Raw genomic sequence first — 18,714 nt, forward strand, 5'->3', positions numbered from 1 at the left:
TCAATTATTTCAGCTCTTGACAAAGGATGCGTCCAGGATAAATGTAATGATAATTTTGTAGCTTATATTTTAAATCATCTCTTTTTGGCTTAAAATTCATTCGTATATGAAAATTTACTGAATTATACGAACCTAGTAAAATTCAGTATATTATAAACAAGTATATATATATATATATATATATATATATATATATATATATATATATATATATATAGTCATCCACATACAGTACTGTTTCGCTGTATCACAACTCATCAGTACAGCTAGACAGGAAACTACCTCAAGTCAGGATCCAAACTCGACCACCCAAACGAAAGTCGGCGGTTCTAACCCTAACGCTATTCGACTGCTGCTATGCAGGGTAGTGAATTACCAATGTTTTGACATTTTCCAAATGTTTAAGCTCAATTTGTTAACATAAAGAGCATATATATATATGTATATATTTGTGTGTATATATATATATATATATATATATATATATATATATATATATATAAAAGTCACTTTGTGTGTGTGAGTTCCTTTCTTATAGGTTCCGAAACGGTTGAGCCTATATTTTGCAAATTTCACACAGAGGTAATTTATGTCTGGTAGTCTGCTTTTCTTACAGATAAAAAATAATTTTTACAGAGGAATATTTTATGTTGCACCGACAAGGGAAATAATACTAAAATCTCAAAAAATAATTTCTTCTTAGAAAAAAAAAAAAAAGATTTGTTGAAATCTTGACAGCTCAGTAGTAAAACATTCGATTACGGATGGAATAATCCCGTGTTCAAGCCCGGATGAGCCTTACCATTTTATTTGAATTTTTTTTTTTCTTATTAATGAATTCAATTTTCGATAAAAAAAAAAGGGAGTGTAGCATTTAAAATCGTCGCAATCATTTCTTTGTTTGCATATTTTAAAACTAAATATTAATTTGGGGTGAGTGTTCAAGACATTCTATCGATAAACCCAAATATTAATTAGCATGAAATTGTAAACAAAAACAGACAGAATTTGATGAATTACATTATTATTATTTGTTTTTATTTTTTTTATTTTATTTCTTCTGTTTTCGAAATAGTCCATCGGCAAATTATTCCTCGTAATATATAATATGCAATAGAGGATTAATTTTATAATAATACATGCAATCTGCATAAATTAAAATATCATGTTGTAGCGTATTGTACGACTGAGTTATTATATATATATATATATATATATATATATATCCATATAAAAATGGTGCGTTAGTATATATATATATATATATATATATATATATATACATATATATACATATATATATATATCCATATAAAAATGGTGCGTCAAATTGACCTTAAAGGACGTATTATCGACTATAACAGCTAACTATACAACACCATACTATATTGGAGATCCAAGAGACCCTTAACTCTCCATGGTGGTGGGCGCGCTGCATTATTTCATGCAGCATGTCTTGGACAAGAATAGCCTAGCTGCGCCTACTCATCTCCAGGCTTCAGAACACATAGCAACTGATCTTACGTCGTTTAACTTCGGTGATCTCACGAGAGCCAATGTGGCATCATGATTACGTCGTATGCTCAATAGGATATACTTACAGATACGAAACTGCAAATTGCAGTTCGATTTGATCGATTGTTAAGACAACATAACAGATTCCATATTACGCGACATATTACACCGTCCACCACAATGATTATTCAGCAAATAGGCACAAATCATTTCGTAACGAAACAATACGTGATTAAGGGTAGCTTCCTTAAATCTTGACAGACTATGGACACCCACAGTAAGGGTATCTACATGTGGTATTTTTGTGGCAAGAGTTGCGAAATCGCCAACCAGGCCTCTCCTTGGTCGACGTTTTTAAATACCAGTAGCAAGTGGAGGTTCAGAACAACTGGAAACAATGGCGAGATAAGCGGAGAGCACATGAAGCTCCTAGAATTCCCAAATGGTCACCCAGCTGGTACTAGCTAGGCTCAACGTTGCTTAACTTCGGTGATCTAATCAGTATGCCAACGTGATTATGCCGGTGTGTCAACGTGATTCATACAGATACAAATACGTACAGTGTTAGCTTATTCATTCAAAAGAACTCATTAAACAACAAGCAATATTGATTTAATTCAAATAAACTATATACAATCTTCGAACTAGAAAAGAATCCGTACGACGGCTTAGCGACTTTTTGTGACTGTAACATCACTGCAGGAACACGTAGCTCTTAAATAAAAGAAAACTGTGAATAATATTAGGTGAATAATGTAATAAACAACAGCCTATATTGATTTTAATAATTCAAATAAACTATATACAATGATGGAACTAGAAGTATTGTTTGATTGTCGATGCAGATGACATGTACAATGTTAGCTCATTAACCCTTAGGCTACGCTGGCTGTTAATTTTTTAACATCTAGTTTTTACAAATGCAAACAATTGCAACAACGGTATCTTCAAGGACTATGAAATCCTTCTTTGCCCTAACTGCATTAATCAATGAATGAAATCCATGCTTGAAACCCATGTTTGAATGTTTGTATTGTTTTTTGATAAAAATTATTTTTCAAAGACCATAGACTTGATTTTATGTGATGTGAAAACATTCACACTCATCGTGTGCAATGTGTATAAAAATACCATCGTCGCCCAAGGATTAATAAAAAAAAAAAGAAAAGTAGGCTGTGTTATTAACAAAAAGTAAATTACAAACAATTTTATGGTCTTTAACAGGCAATAAACTTGTTGATAGAGACGTTGAATCGCTATGGTTCCAGATGGACATTGTATGAAGATAGCGGTTTCAATCCTACCCAAAGCCGGACGGAGGTTTACTTGGCCAAAACGTGGTGAGACGACAACAACTACGGATGTCAGTGATTTCTGAGAATGCAGTTAGGAGATTCGAAGTTCCTATCCGTCGCGGTTACCATCTGACGAGGGCCAGAGGAATAGTTGGCCGAAACGTCGTGAAAAACAACAACCAATAAAGATGAAAACAGCAACTAATAAAGAGGAGAATAATAGTCCGAAATAAAAATAAATTAATATATATATAAGGCTCATCTCAAAAATGAATTCCAGTTAAGGAATAATATATATATACATTGGTGAAGCATGTCTTCCCGTCATTGTTTGTAGACGAATTCATTAAAAAAAAAAAAAAACTGAAGACTGTGTTAGGTCATTTATTTATTTATTTATATCCTCGTGTTCAACCCAAACCAGGCACATTGTCACTTGAATGCAAGGAGTAACTATTTGGGACTATGTTTAGAGATGTGCAAGTTATTGGATTACGTTACATTTAAACTTCTACATGTCAGTACAGTCAGGAAAGCAAGTAGCAGGAAGGGAATTCCAAAGTCCAACAGTCCGAGGAAAGAAACTTTTAGAGTAGTGTGTTTTCCGGCATTTAGAGATCTGAACAATGAAGGGGTGAAATTTTGCTGCTAATCGGGTTTGTTGGGGACACGTGACGTAGAGGAGGTACAAATGAAATCTGTTTATCAAAGCATATTTTATTAAAATACTCGAAAAACAGGCACAGGTTATTAAAATATGGCCATTAATTAATTAAAGTATACAACAAAAGAATTAATAATACTTTAAGAACCATTACAGTTAGAATTAAAATTTCCGAAAAAATGTTGTCGAAGCTTTTCCTTGTAATTTCCACGACATTAAGTATATCCTGATGGGAGGGGGCACGTGACTTCGTGGTTGAACGTCCAACGACCATGAAACACATTTTATTCGCCGCACTTTAAATGAAACCAGCATTACAAACAGGTGAAGCTTGCAAAATTGAAACAAAAAGAAATGAATCTATCATAATTGTCGATGCAAACGACCATGTAAAGACATGTTTCAACAAGCCATCGGGATTATACATCATGGATTTATCAGCAACACAGACGCATCTAAATATTATATTGCGATAGAGATTGGACTGTAGACTGTAGATTGTAGAGCTTGAAAGAGAGAAAACATTAATGCGACATTTGTAGTCTCCGTTAAAATGTCATGCTGTTAAAAGTACGATGTCTCGTTCGCCCCCACGCTCTCTCTCTCTCTCTCTCTCTCTCTCTCTCTCTCTCTCTCTCTCTCTCTCTCTCTCTCTCTATACATATATACACACGCACATATATATATATACATATATATATATATATATAAACATAAACACATGCCTAATTTTCTCTCCCTAGCTACCTATCTATCTATAAACATACGCATATATATGTGTGTGTGTGTGTGTGTGTGTGTGTGTGTGTGTGTGTGTGTGTGTGTGTGTGTGTGTGAAGCAGGTCTTCCCGTATAAAGATAAATAGAAAAACAAATTAAACACAAGAACAAATCATTAAAAACGAGAGCTTTGATTCGTCTTCAAATAAGTTCTTTTTCATCGTTTCTTAAGACGTTCGACACTCATAATATATATATATATATATATATATATATATATATATATATATATATATATATATATGTCTGGTCACGAATAGGCTCCTATATGGTTGACTATTATAGAAAACTGATCACATATAATGATAGAAGATGTATCGAGACACAGTATAATGATGATTCATTAAAATTGTGGGGTCTGCGTACGTGCCTAGTCCACAAAGTATGGAAATACAAAATTCAAAAATTAAAAAAAAAATCGTTTACAAGTGCTTTTTGATATAGATGTACATAATAATATTTGATAATGTTTTAACTTAAATAGGGATGGTATAATAAAATTGTGGGGTCTGCGTTCGCGCCTGGCCTCCATAGAATGGAAATAGGCACAAACTTTAATAAAGACTTTTCATATCTATCTGCGTAAGTATACTTTTATAATTATGTTTCAGTTTGAAGAAATATTGTATAATAAAATTATGGGGTGTTCGTTCGCGCCTGACCTCTATAGAATGGAAATATGTCACAAAGTTTAACAAGGTTTTTTAATAAAGATCCACAGAATATTGTGATAAATGTTTCAGTGTGAACAGGTATGGTATAATAAATTATGGGGTATATCTATTTTATTTTTACTTTCATGATATTTTGCTTTGGTTTTGATACCCCCAAATTCGAAGCTATTCCTTTACAACCCTTTCTTTTCATAACCCATCATACTTTCATAAATCAGAGTCCATTTGCTGTAGGCTGTTTTTTGAACCCAGTCAACGACGGGTACTTTTGCTAGTATATATATATATATATATATATATGAAGTAGTTATATATATATATATATATATATATATATATATATATATATATATATATATATAACTACTTCATTTACTTAAAAATCCTAAACATATATAAAAACAAGAAACAACCACAGAATTCGCGCATAAGCCTGACGAATCCTATAGTGGATGAAACGCCGAATATTCAGTGTAGCTTAATCGCTATATATATTTCATAAATTACTATATTTATGTATATATATATATATATATATATATATATATATATATATATATATATATTTGTGTGTGTGTGTGTGTGTGTGTGTGTGTGTGTGTGTGTGGATGTGTACTTTCAATTTGTTTTTAAACAACCTCAAATTACTTATGTAACTTATGTACTGAAATACACATGGTCCGGGGTTCGAACCCTAACAACAGTCAAGCTATTCTGAAGAGGAGTATGGCACCGAAACACGCGTGTCTGTAGATTACTTTTTTAAAAAATAATAAATAAATGAATAAATATATATATATATTCTAGGTTAAGAATATTCAAAGATAAAACTCAATGGATCTAACGAGGTTTATATAAGAGTGCTCTGTTTATTTTCTCACTTATTCATTTATGTGCTTCCGTTATTTTTATCTACTTTCCTCCTCTATTTATTTTTTTACTTTCTTTTACTAGTGCCCTTTACTCTGTTTGCTGTTCTTATTGATATATACCAATATTGTTTCCTATTAATATATACTTGTATGTATTTTTAATTTCTAATCTAAATGTTTTAAACCATTTTTTTTTTGTATCTGGCTTTTTCCCCTCTGACGAGGCCCTCTTACCAACAGTCCGACACATTCACAATATATGTGTTTGTGTCCTATGAAATTCATTTTTCCAAATACTCTATGCAATATAGTTTCAGATTGTATATAATTATGGAAATGGAAAATTCCCTATCCATTATAACTCCAGAAGTTCGTGCGTAACAAATGCATAAACAGTTAAGAAATACAATCTATATATAGAGATAAGCATAGCGTTGCATTTTTACAAGTTGTATTTAAAGAATTGTATAAAATCTATTTAAGTTTTATGGTACATCTTGATAATTTATTCTTGAAATCTTTTACGCACTCTTTTCATTGGAAATACATTTTTACTGCCACTTCAATCCCAACGGCATTCCTCCGATGAATCTTAACTGAATGAATCATCCTCGGGGGACAATTTACTTTAAAAAAAAAAAAAAAGAAGAAAGAAAAATGAACTTTGTTTGATTGACTTTTCATTTATTCGGAAACATTAGCTAACGCTTTACCAGATTTGAAATATCATTAGATATTCATATGTGCTAATGCATCATGGGAAATTCGGTTTTGGGTTATATTGCATTATAACTCAAGGCTGCCGCTAATCTGATTAACATGCCCTAAATTATTCAACACAAAATAAAAAAGCTAAATAATGCATGACTACGGCACGATGAGACATTTTAAAACGTGCAAAAATATATTGTAAACAGGAAACTATATGCGTTCGTTGAAAATCTTTAATTGTGGGCTACACTTATTTTCGGAAATTGAAAATTCCCAATTTTCTATAAGATATCCGGTTACAAAATCTGCGAGTGTCATTTTATTTTTGTTAACATATATTTATTTTGCCTCGCCTCGCAGTCGTTTCCACAACGGATACGCCACCTGATATTTGATCCATAATAACCGATTTCGCTTCTACGTGTATTTTTCTTCATGATTATAGATGAAGATCAAACGAAGATTCTAGTGTCTTTCATTTTTGTCCTTCATTTGTATGGAAGATTATTGAAGGCCTTTGACAATTACAAAATGACGGAATCGGCCATCTTGATGACGTCAATTACAATTTACAGTAACATCCGACAAGATTGCCATATCATTACGTAATTATCTCTCCAACAAATAAATATCATCTTATATTAACTTTCTTCAATATTTACAATTACATGAATACACATGAATAATTTCTCTTATTTTCTATCCGTGTTAAACAAAAATTCCATTATCAAAGTTTCATTCCTACCCATTAGTGGAACAAAATATCGCGGAACTACTTTCCAGCTGACTTTAATGTGGTAGTTTTCAAGTCTAATGTAAACAAGTTCCAGTTGAGCTGTCCTCTTAACTAATCAAAACAAGTTCCGCCATTACTGATCATTACGGTGTTGTTACACCAGCCACCTGGCACTCATTAACCTATGTCTTTGAGTTGTCTTTAGGCCTTGAGAAGTGGTGACCCCTCTAACAAAAACAAATATATAAAATATGTATTTACTTTATATTTATCTATTATAATTTTTTATTTATTTAAACAGACATATATATATATTTATTTATTTAAATAAACAAACACATATATTCACCTTTCTGTTTGCTTTTATTTTTGTTTAAATGAAAAAATATGGCCCAAATACACATAATTAAAATTACATGATCCTGCAGTTCCGGGCAATACAAAAACCAAAATTCCGCACCAATTTCATCAAACGGGAAATTATCATCGCCCAAGAAGTCATTCGAAAACACACCGGGAAACTCGACGAACTACAACACAAACTCAAGGACCACATTATCAAAGAACAAAATCAAGAAATTCAACAACTACTTACTGATATCACCACCAACTTCGAACACTTACATCGGGTTATAATTCCAAACAAAAAAAAACTAAACTCTTTATATAAAGGAATCATCTTTTTACCTAATCCCACTTAGCATTACATTAATTTAGCGACCAAAATGAATTCCTGAACTTCGGACGCAATTGCCACCTATTTCATTGGTTCTATCACAAAAGCAAACAAACAAAACCAGATATACTATAACTACTTTATAAAAATATAACAAAACTTGAAACAGAATAAAATCAACACACATTCAGACCCACTAGAAAATCCGATATGATGGTAAACAAAAATCGAAATAAATCCCAACGCAATATTAAAAAAGCCGTCAATGAACTACGCAACCACCCCAATATTACGATAAATAAGGCTGAAAAAAAAAAAAACTATATTTGTGGTTCTTAATAAATCTGACTACCACACAAATCTGACTACCACACAAATCTGACTACCACACAAATCTGACTACCACACAAAACTGAAAACCATTCTCGAACCACCACATAAAATTTAAAAATAAAATCAACAGCAAAATAAAGTCCCAAGTTTACAAATCCTCGATTCAACACAACCTGACAATAAAATTATCGCCTTCGTTGGTGTAGAAAACCTTTTTACTTATGTACCCATTAAAAACCTTTTCACTAATTTACCCATTAAAAACCTTTTCACTAATTTACCCATTAAAAACCTTTTCACTAATGTACCCATTAAAAACCTTTTCACTAATGTACCCATTAAAAACCTTTTCACTAATTTACCCATTAAAAACCTTTTCACTAATGTACCCATTAAAAACCTTTTCACTAATGTACCCATTAAAAAACGTTTCACTAATTTACCCATTAAAACCCTTTTCACTAATGTGCCCATTAAAAACCTTTTCACTAATGTACCCATTAAAAAAAGAGACATAATACTTGATAATATATACCACCACCCTTTTCTCCCTCTACTAAAAATTAACAAAATATACTTTAAAAGTTTTTATTTTTCTGCACCACCGAAGTAGCTTTATATGACCACAAAGTATATCTGTATACCCAAATCGACGGCTTCGCCTTTTGATCGGCTCTCGGAACGATCTTTAGCGAATTTTATATGAGCGACCTTGAAAATAGAATATTTAACCACACTAGCGAGCATTTAAAATACGACACAATCACGTTGACACACCAATTCCCGCCAGATCACCGAAGTTAAGCAACGTTGAGCCTGGCCAGTACCAGATGGGTGACCATTTTGGAAGGCGTGGATCTGTATGTACCGCGAGGTAAAATACCAGGTTGAGAAACTGGCGCGGTCTATCCTTCTCTCGAGGGTAGATGGGACTCTCTTAAGCTGTGGTAGGCACATCGTTTAGTAATGACGTCACGATAAAAATACCCTTGAGAGCCCTGGCGAAGCGTCAAGTATTCAGCAACCGACGAGATGTGAATTTCTTGGCCTTTTGGTCAAGATCAAAGTGTAGTATCTGTTCTACAGATGCTGCACTTCATTTTCTTGTTCTCTTTCGGTGGAGGAGAAATCCTTCACGACTGAGACAATATTTATTTTTGTACCTTTTCTCCACGTTAAAAAACGACCCTGGTGTCTAACTCTGTCCCGTGGGGAGGCATAGTAAATAGGTACATTACAAACTCGTGGAGTGAGTTCAATTTCGGCTACGGCCTGCTGGATGGATGGATGGATGGATGGATGGATGGATGGATGGAGCGAACATTTAAAATCATTTATGTATGATATGACGCTGTACTCATTCTAGCTGAGGACAATAAACATGTTTAAATACTCAAAGGCCTCTTCCAAAATAACTCGATTCTCAAATTCACACTTGAATCCAACGTCAATAACAAAATTCCCTATCCTGACGTTCTAATCGATACCTTTGATAATACATTCTACCACAAAATCCTACTAACTAATTCATGCCTTCTAAATTTCAATAATGAGTAGCCTCACTGCTATGAAATAGCCACCGTAAAAAAACCTCCTTAACCGCGCTAAACTAGTCTGCTCCACTAAAAATTTACTACTCCTCCAACTAAAAAAAACATCAAACAAATACTTATTAATAACAAATTCGCCAATCATATCGTAGACCAACAAATTAAATATATGCTGCAGAACTTAAAAAACACAACCACCAATAGTAACAGCACACAAGACCACAACCCAAACTACATTAACGTGTTTTACCGCAATTAAATGCAACCAAACTTTAAATTAGAAGAAAAAGCTATAAGAAATGCCATGCATAGATACGTATCTCCAACTGATAACAATAACACAATTAGATTTATCACTTACTATAAAAAGAATTAAGACCAAATCATAGTAATAATAAATCATATTTCCTCAAACCTAAAACCTTTAGAAAAAACAATGTTATCCATAAGTTTAATATGGGTCTAGCATGCTTGTAATTGGAATATTGATATATACCTACAAGAATTATTATTGTAAAGCAACGTTACATGGGGAAACCAACGACATAATTGATCCCAAATGATAACTAAGTACTCTAACTAGAAGACTTCGGGAACGGAATGCTCCACTTATATAGACGCATATCTGCTATTATGTATCTGTTTGCATGTTTTTGTCTGGAAACCCTATCTCTATAACGAAGCATATAAACTTATAAAATATATTTATATTCTAGTATTGAGGAAAAGATAAACAACTCAAATAAAAGAATAACAACCATCGAAATCAAGTTTATATATAGAAATATAACGCCAGTATACCACCTTTATTAAAATAATATAAATAAACCTGTATATTTGTTCACTGACTGTTAATTTAGCCATATGGACATATATTTTATAAATAAACAAATAAATGAATAAATTAATTTAAAACAAGAAACAAATGAGTGGATATAAAAAGCAAGGAATAAAATAAATATATAAATAAATAGACCTTATCAAGAAAGTAGATGGATAATGAAGTCGCCACCAGTAAAGAAAACCAACCATAAAGACTTAAGATAGGGAAGTAACAGCGATGAGAGTATAATATTACTTCAGATCAAAACGAAAACATTGGCCAATAAACAACCGCCAATTAAAATAATACCAATATCTCCCCGCTGTGACAGTTTGTCCACACGGGACTGTACTTTCTCCTCTTTCTTTCGCCCCACCCCTCCTCCCTTTGTTCACCACACCTTCTTCCAAACCTTCTACTACTAACATTCACAAAGTATACACCCCACTTTCTTTCAGACCATAAACCACACTCAAATATATTTTATTAAAAAAAAAAAACGAATGTAATCTTGACTATCGTTTCAATATCGCCCTTTTTTTTGGTCTGATGAAATGGTCTCTTTTAATTGGGACTCCACTGAAACATGTATGCACATATGTAACCAATAATGTTTGTATAATAAATAGACTATATACCAGCTCTGTCTCAGAAACAAGTTCTTTTAGACAAGGTTGTCTGGGTGAGAACAATAAAGACTGATAACCTCAGAAAACCTAGTTTTGCCTTTTAAGACGACCGATGTTTCATAGCTGGGGTGTTCTTAAAGCCATAAAATACGTCTACTTTTTTTAAAATCTTTTTCACTACAAACAATGCGTATTTCTACTAATAGGGATTATGTTTACAGGGGACTATGTGGAGCGTGAGCAGTTAGATGTCTGTACGCGTTACATTTAAAATTCTGAGTGTCAGGGAAGCAGGAAACAGTAATGGAATTCCAGAGTCTAGTAATCCAAGGGGAGAAAGTATTAGAGTAGAAGGCTGATATCTAGAGACCTCAAAAGTGAAGGAGTGGTATTTTACTGCTTGTCAAGTAAGTCAAATGTATAGACGCCGAGGGAGTTCAGAGCTGTGAGTTCATCAAAGCATATTTCATTAATGTGCAGCAATGCAACATGATAGTGATGCAACAGAGGTTAGCGTTCTAGAGATATAGGATACTTTTATGTGTAAGGAATTTTCTAGAACATTAGAGGATGTCCACCTTCTTTTACAGCAGCCTTGGCAATGTCCCCAATGCATGTGTTTTAATTTATGTTGCCTGCGAATGTTAAGCCGAGGAGTTTGAACGAAGAGGTATCGGGGACAGTGCTATTTATTGGTCGAATCAACTGGTCGAATTTCTGTAGTCATAGTTGTGACGTGGCAGCCACACTCTCCATCCTCTTTTCTTTTTCTTTATTGTGGACCTCTTTCTCTTCTTCCTACTCTTTCTCCTTCTCACCCTTCTTCTCCTTCTTATCAATAACATCTTTCAAAAACCTTTTCTTTAATAAATAAATATGACAACTGCAATAAGTTTATTAAATCTATTTGGAGTTTTATTTTTTCTTTACAGCCAACATATATACATATAAATTACATCCCGTTTCCTTGAGCAGCAGTTATCCAAACCTAAACTGCCATATCTCTCTCTCTCTCTCTCTCTCTCTCTCACACACACACACACACACACACACACACACTTTCTCTCTCTCTCTCTCTCTCTCTCTCTCTCTCTCTCTCTCTGTGGAGGGGGGGGTCAGTCAAAATCATCGGCGAACAAAACGAGAGACCAAGCTACAAATTGCAGTTCGGTCTGATCGATTGTGAACACGACATAACAGAGACTATATTATACGACCTATTACACCGCCCACCACCATGATTATTCAGCATATATACGAAAGGCAGTTCAGTCTGAAACAATACGTAATTGGTACAGATATAAGTACGTACAGTATTAGTTTATTCATTTAAATATACTTCGTGTAACGTTAGGTTAATACCACAATAAACAAGAATAGTGTATCTTATCAATTCAAATAAACTATTTATAATCTGAAAACTAGAGAACAGGTCGGACGGTTTAGCGACATTTTTTGTGACTGTGACGTCACTGCTGAAACACGTAGCTCTTACTCGACTTTTTTTTTGTTTGTTTGTGTGTTGTAAAAATAACGAAATAGATCAGTTGATAATTAAATTTTATCCCGTTTCCTATAAGTCACTTGCTGTTGTCTTTTTTTACGATTTTTCGTCTGTTAACTATTCTGCACTTTTAACTCATTCTGATTTGCATTTCTTATCTTGGATGTTATTCTCACAACGTTTTGCTTATGTAATCACCAACTTTCTTCAGATTTACGTTTTCTAATTTCACAGGGATATATTGTTCTTTTTCTGTCGACCATATCTTTTTAGATATGAAAAATTCAATTCTGATGTTGTCTCTTTAAATACGAAACCTTTTGAACACTGCTTTGATGTTTTATGACTTGCAGATCATTTGAATATTTTCCATTTCCGTTTATACGGGAAGACAGCATTAGGTTGAGACTATTGTGTTATCACAAAGTTTTTGTGTTTTGTTTTTTCGTTTGTGAAAACCAATATTGTTATTATAGAATAATTCTTAATATTCGTCTTAGCCTGAGAATCTCACAAATGTCGGCGAAGAGCAAACGCTAAATCCTTTGATCTACATTTTCTTTTACGTACAATATCCTCTGGTCATCTCTCAAGACCAGCCTCATGAAAAATAACACCTTCAGCTTGAGTTTACTGCGGCTGGATTTTCAAAGTTGGAAACTAGGAAATAGAAAACTCCAGTTCAAGAACATTGATATTTTGGGGGTGCTTTTTTCGGAAAGAGATTTGCGGCTGTGGCGTAGTTTCATTCTTTCTCACAGAAGCTGGAAAGAAGTTGCAAGTCTGTCTCTGCTTTATTGTTATTTTTATAGGAGGTGCTAAACTGAGCTTCAGTCTATGGCCTCACCCTCCCCTGCAAACCATTCACAATAGACACTCGTCTAGCTACAGTCACTGTCAACAATTTCCCCCACTCTCTATTTGTCCCTAAATCTAAACACAAGTTTCTTTTTCAGACTGTTCAATTGTGGAACTCTATTTACTGTGCGGATGCTTTCCAGCTGTAATATGGTCGTTTTTAAGTCCAATTTTAACAAGTTCTTGTTCAGCCGTTCTCTTAAGTAAAAATCAAATTTACCTCATTTCTACCACTACCGATCATTACACTGTTGTCTCACCAACCACCTTAAACTCATTAACTCTCGTCCTAGATTGGCCTCCAGGTCTTGATAAGTGGTGACTCAAAGTTATAAAAAAAATAACATTAAAAATCTGGAAGTTTCTATGCTTTTCTAATGTGGAATCCAAAATGGCGGCCAGACCCGTTAAAATTCTGATTACACTAAAACTAATTATTGCAGATGCGTTTTCCCAGCGGCTTTTAATAGTATTAGATGTGATTGATAACGGGAAACGTAGTATCTTGATGGTGACATTCAAAATGGCCAATTGCTATAAATAAGCTTCAGGCTACGGTGAGTTATAATCAATATGGGTACATTCGATTGCAAAAACATGAACATCGGATAGACACAAAAATATGCGGGGGCAGTATCATAACTCTCGCCATAACCCTCGCTTCCTTCATACTACTGCTTCCTCTACTCTGTTTTGTCCTTTAATACTCGCATTCCATAAGCGATGTTTATGGCAAACGGTAGGAGAATTGCTATTTTCTGTTGTTTTCATAGTACCTATGTACATGCCTCTCCCATAAAGCAGAGTTAAACACGACGGTCGGTGGGGAAAATCTCCCCAAAAAGAGCACTCTGGATTGGAACAGAAATAAAAATTGTCTCATTCATGGAGCATTTCATCTCCACGGATCGAGGACCGAAAAGGTGAAGTTCAGCATCAGAACAGATACTACACTGTAATCTTGGCCCGAAAGTATTCATCATCATTGAGTTGTCAGTTTATGCATTTCAGTATCCCTTATCTTTGAGTTGTTTTGAGCCAAGATAAGTGATCTCATTAGTAGAAAAAAAAACTGGAATGTCCAAGTGTGACCAGATGAGTTGCCTGATGGACGTAGTTTCAGTTTGGATCAGTTCAATAGAAAGTATACAAGAGTGGACGTGAGGAATATTTTTGGAATATGATTTGAAACAAAACAATCGTTTTAGATAAGAAATCACCGTGCAAATCATTTATCCGCTGACTCAGCAGAATGAGTTAACTTGTCTTAAACCAAGTGACAACAAGTCTCCGATTTCAAGTACTCTCCACCTCTTTCTATTATTATTATTATTATTATTATTATTATTATTATTATTATTATTATTATTATTATTATTATTCACTAGGATTTTTCACACAGTCCGTCATCAAAGATTTCTCTATCAAAAATCTGTAGTAACAATAAATCTCTCCAAAGTTCCCGTACTCTACAACTCTTTTGACAACCTCTGAAAATTAATTAGCGTTATCGCAACAGCTATTTACCATTGATTTATCGCTAGAATTTGAGTGGCAAAAAACCCTTCAGCGTCCCAATGGGGGTCTGGTCAGTGCTTTCTCTCCTCGATCTTTCTATCTACTTTGACCTTTCACGACTATTTGGTGTGGTGCCGGCATAAACTGGCACACCACCAAATAGAACATGGTCATAAGTCATAAGTTTCCTGGTCTTCTGGTAGAGATGTCTCAGTTCTTCTTTTGTTCAACCTGTAAACGGTTCAGAATATTTTACTAGTGATACTGCTCATACGTTTATGCCTTTTATTAGGTTTCTATCAGGTAGTTTAGTTTCTAGATGTTTTATTTTTATTTTTTTAGTATTTATTTCTAATTTTCCCCTTCATTTCTGTTGATTTGATAGTGTCTGTTTCCAGAACTGCTAAATATTTATAGATGTCATGTTCACCTTGTGTCAACATCCACGTCGGGTTTGGTAGTTCTATACCTTCCGCCATCTCCAGTTTTCTCCTTCTTATAACTTGTAGTGCGTATATTCTATAGCGAATTCCATTCGGATATCCTGGCTGAAGATCCTGGTTGTGTTTATTAGTGCCTCTATTTCCCTGTTGTTGTTTTGCAAAAGGTTTAAGGTCGTCCTTGTACATTAGATGGTTCATTCTTTCGTCTGTATTAGTAAACTTGTATCCGTTTCGGCATTTCTTTAGCCTATTGTTACTGGGCATCATGAGCATGATAAATAGTAGTGGAGATAAGGAATCTCATTGGAAGATATTATTAGGATTTTTATTTCAGTTTTGTATTGCCCTTCAGCTGTCAGTTCAAGTCTCCATGTTTTCATTGCATTTATAATACAATTGATAATTTTGTACATCCTCAGGAAATCTATTAATCATGCTTTAGGGATCCTGTCGTGCGCCGTTTTGTTGTCGATCAATGTCATGGCTATATTTGTTCTTTATATATATATATATATATATATATATATATATATATATATATATATATATATGTATATATATATATATATATATATAGTGCATCACAAAAATGAGTACACGCCGAACGTATTTGCAGATATTTAAGTATATTTCTTCATGGAGCCACACAGACAACACTTTAACACAATAAAAAGTAATCTGTGTGAAGCTTATATAACATAGTTTCCTCCCAAAATAACTCGAAATATAACCATTAAAAGCAAACAAAAGTGAGTAAACCTCTAAGAAACTACACTCTAAATGTCCAAATTGAGTACCGCTTGTCATTTTTCCTCCAAAATGTCATGTGACTCATTAGTGTTACTAGGCCCAGGTGTGCAAAGGTGACAGGTGTGTTCAAATTTGTAGTGCAGCTCTCACTCTCTCATACTGGTCAGTAAAAGTTCCAACATGGCAGCACATAACAAAAAACTCCCTGGGGATCTTATAAAAACGTCTTATTGCGTTACAATAAGACAACCAAGGCTACAAGAAGATTGCCAACACCCTAATAATTAGCTGCAGCACAGTGGCTGAGATCATCCAGCATTTTAAAAAGGGCATGGTCCACTCAGAACACGTCCAAAGAAGTTGAGCACACATACTGAGCGTCATATCCAAATGCTTTCTTTGAGAGATCAATGTAGGAGTGTTGTCAGCATTGCTGCAGAGATTGAAGAGGTGGGGGTCAGCCTTTAATGCTCAGACCACAGGCCGCACTCTACATCAAATTTGTGTGCATGGCTGTCAGCCCAGGAGGAAACCCCTTCTGAATACGATATACAAGAAAGCTTGCAAGCAGTTTGCTGAAGAATGTCAACTAAGCACATAGATTACTGGAACCATGACATATGGTCCGATGAAATGAAGGCTTGTTTGGTTCCAATGGCTTCAAATATGTATGGCGGCGACAGGTGAAAAGTACAAAAATAAGTCAAGCATGGTGGTGGGAATGCCATTGTTTGAAGTCGCCTGAGTGCAGCAGGTGTTGCAAAGTTACATCTCATTAAACATGTTGCGTGAAATACTGCAGCAAACTATGATCCTCTCCCTCTAGAAACTTAGCCGCAGGATCATGTTCTAGTATGAAAAATACCTCAAACACACCTCCAAGACAACCACTGCTTTACTGAAGCGGCTGAGGATAAAGGTGATGGACTGACCAAGCATGTTTCTAGACTTGAACCTAATAGAACATCTTTGAAGGATCTTAAATCGGAAGGTGGAAGTGCGCAAAATCCAAATATCCGCCGGCTCCGCAACGTCATCATGGCAGAGTGGAATATCATTATAATGGCTACTTGTGAAGCTCTGGTAAGGAGAGTACAGGCAGTTCTGAATGATGATGGTGACCACACAAAATATTGTCAGTTGACATAGTGCATATTAATATTAGCAACTTTCCTAAGATGCATACTTACTTTTGTTTGCAGGTGCTTATTTTTTAATGGTTATATTTCGAATTATATTGAGGGGGAAATAAATTAACTCTATTATATAAGCTGCACACAAATTTTTATTTTGTAAAAGTGTTATTTTCTCAGTGTTGTCCATGAAGAGATATACTTAAATATCTGCATTGTTTGTGATACTCTGTATATGTAATATATAGTTTTTATATTTTATATAGTTTTTATATAATATATAGTTTTTATATTTTATATAGTTTTTATATAATATATAGTTTTTGTATTTTATATAGTTTTTATATGATATATAGTTTTTATAAAAAAGCAAATTTTGATTTAGTAGACAAAAATAATTTGGTCAGCAAATTAATAAACGACAAGCTAGAAGTTAGTAACAAAGCTAATAAATTAGTAAAGATTTAATTCTCACGTCAAGAAAGACACCTATAAGCTAAACCAATGGATGAATACGCCTAATGCAATCAATTGATTCTCTAAGATAAAAAGAACAAAGATAACTGTTCTTTCATCTAATTTGATATCACATATTACTATCCCTCTATTACTAAATAACTCTTTAATGACACCATAAAATTTGTATCTCTTCTTACCGACATCTTCAAGGACGAGATTAATATTATTAGAAAATGCAGAAACATTGTCCTAATCAGTAAAAATAAAAATGAACAATTAATAAAAATCAAGCTGCACTATTTGATATTTCTATGGGCTTGCTTGACTCTGCAGAAATTGCGGACTTCGTTGGACTTTATATCCTGTACAATCTAACTAAAAATATAGAAGTTGATACAACTAGCTTATAAAGGGATGATGGTCTTCTTCTAGTCAAAATACTGACGGTCCTAAAGATGATAAAATAAAAAGAAATGTTATTATAATATTTATTTAAAGAATCAGTCTTAAGGTTGAAATAGTTTACTGTCTAGATGTTACACTAAACCTAAACAAAAGAACTTATGAACCCTATAAAAAAAAGATAAGGTAATATATGTTCATCCTCTCTCAAATCACCCTAAAACTACAGTTCATAAAGAGTTTCTTATCAAATCGCAAATGTAAAGTCCGCATTGGATCAACCTACTCTGACACCAACATGCAAGAAGAGGGAGTCCCCCACAATGCCTATATAAATTAAACAAGTAGACAAAATGGATATAAACTCTCTGAAAAAATAACCAAATGTG

The 18,714-nt window shown here is 33.8% G+C and overlaps 1 protein-coding gene and 1 pseudogene across 2 annotated transcripts in view; both read left to right on the top strand.

Moving 5' to 3' along the window:
* LOC145296810 (potassium voltage-gated channel protein Shaw-like) overlaps window positions 1-18,714 on the top strand; it is a 365,571-nt gene that overhangs the window by 69,470 nt on the left and 277,387 nt on the right. The window lies entirely within an intron of this gene.
* On the top strand, window positions 9,295-9,424 carry LOC145297205 (U2 spliceosomal RNA; annotated as a pseudogene).

The sequence above is a fragment of the Euprymna scolopes genome, chromosome 17 (genome assembly GCF_053919585.1).
Source record: "Euprymna scolopes isolate OS-2025 chromosome 17, ASM5391958v1, whole genome shotgun sequence".
NCBI lineage: Eukaryota > Metazoa > Mollusca > Cephalopoda > Sepiida > Sepiolidae > Euprymna > Euprymna scolopes.